At 42.5% G+C, this 1,778-nt stretch overlaps 1 pseudogene; it reads left to right on the plus strand.

The window, feature by feature from the left end:
• The first annotated feature begins 1,234 nt into the window (after positions 1-1,234).
• Positions 1,235-1,546, plus strand: LOC110337656 (annotated as a pseudogene).
• Positions 1,547-1,778: the final 232 nt, after the last annotated feature.

Here is a 1,778-nt window from a genome sequence, read left to right on the forward strand (position 1 = left end):
TATAAAATATATATATATATATATATATATATATATATATATATATATATACACACACACACACACACACACTGTTTTATTTGGACCAAAATACACTAATATTTTATTCTTTTGGGCTCTTTTGAAGCAGGCAATAAATTTGTAGGACATTAGTTTATTAACCTGGTTGCTCTTTGTGCTACATAGTGTGTGTGTGTGTGTGTGTGTGTGTGTGTAGACATGAGTAAAATATAGGGGACAGGGTCTGGATAAAGTGGCTCAGTGAGAAAAGGCTTGCTATGCAAGCTTGAGAATTCAAGTTTGGATCCCCAGGACTTGTGTAAAACTGGATGTGATAGCTCCTGTCTATAAATCACCCCAGTGTTCTTATGCAGAGATGGGAGGCAGAAACTGGAGGATCCCTGGAAATCCACGTGGCTAGCCTACCTTATACCACAGTTTACAAGAAGCCCTGTCTGGAAAAAAGGGGAACACAAAGACCAATGCCTAAAGTGTCTCTAGTCTTCACACATATGCACATGGGGTACACTATGTGTGGGTCCACATTCAACATATATGAGCATGTACAAGTTTGCACACACACCCAACATCTATGAATATGTACAAGTTTGCACATACACTCAACATACAGGAACATGTCAAAGTCTGTGCGCACACATATGTTTGTGTGGTATATTTATACACATGCCGGTAGAAAACTTAAGTGAACTTGAGCAAGTGACATGTTTGTGTGGTATATTTATACACATGCCGGTAGAAAACTTAAGTGAACTTGAGCTAGTGACGCTCCAGTTATACCAGCAAGCAATGATCCATGGTAGATTACGAAGAGAATGTTTGAAGCTTTCAAGTCCAAGATCGACCAGCACTTAGAAGGCAGAAGAAAGTGGAAAGGGAAGAAGGTTCTGGAGGAAAGCATACTGCCAGAAAAACCAATACAGTGCTGTGTTTTAACTAAGTTCACTCTTCCAACTAGGTCACTCTACACCATAGCACAGCCTCCCTTGAATTATTTGCTCAGTAAACAATGTGATGTCCAACCCCTGTAGCATGCTGGGGCAAGAACAGTTCACCAAAGCCATGCGCTCATTCATCTAGTCATTTCTTTACCACTCTCTCAGAACCATGTTTTTACCATGTGCTCATCTCTCTACCTTTTGAACAATGAAAATGGAGACTTATCAAAAAGTAAAAACTTGCTTCCTGTCCTGGCCACCATCGGAGAGCAGCAGCCATGGCCCTGCACTACCCCATGGCCCTCAACAAGGGCCACAAGGTGACAAAGAACTTCAGCAAGCCTAGACACAGCCAGTGCCACGGGCGCCTCACCAAACACACCAAGTTCGTGTGGGACGTGACCCGGGAGATGTATGGCTTCGTGTCCTCCTATGAGCGGCGAGCCATGGAGTTGCTCAAAGTGTCCAAGAGCAAATGCGCACTCAGGTTCATCAAGAAGAGGGTGGGGCCACTCACATCAGCAACCTAGAGAAAGAGAAAGCAGGAGGTGCTGGCAGCCATGAGGAAGGCGGCAGCCAAGAAGGATTGATGAACTCTCCCCCAATGAAAGAACATTCCTAAAGAAAAAAAAAAAAAAAAAAGTAAAAACTTACATTCCCAGGACTGATAGTCAACCTATTGCTTATGCATATCCATCACCAATGCTACTCCTGCTTCTCTGTGGGAATGACAATTTAGTCATTTGAAAAGTTTAGTTATAACCATCTTCTCAGAACCCAAGTAATATGTGTATATCATAAATGCTGGGGCACATGAAAGTG

This window comes from Mus pahari, chromosome 1 (assembly GCF_900095145.1).
Source record: "Mus pahari chromosome 1, PAHARI_EIJ_v1.1, whole genome shotgun sequence".
Taxonomy (NCBI): Eukaryota; Metazoa; Chordata; class Mammalia; order Rodentia; family Muridae; genus Mus; species Mus pahari.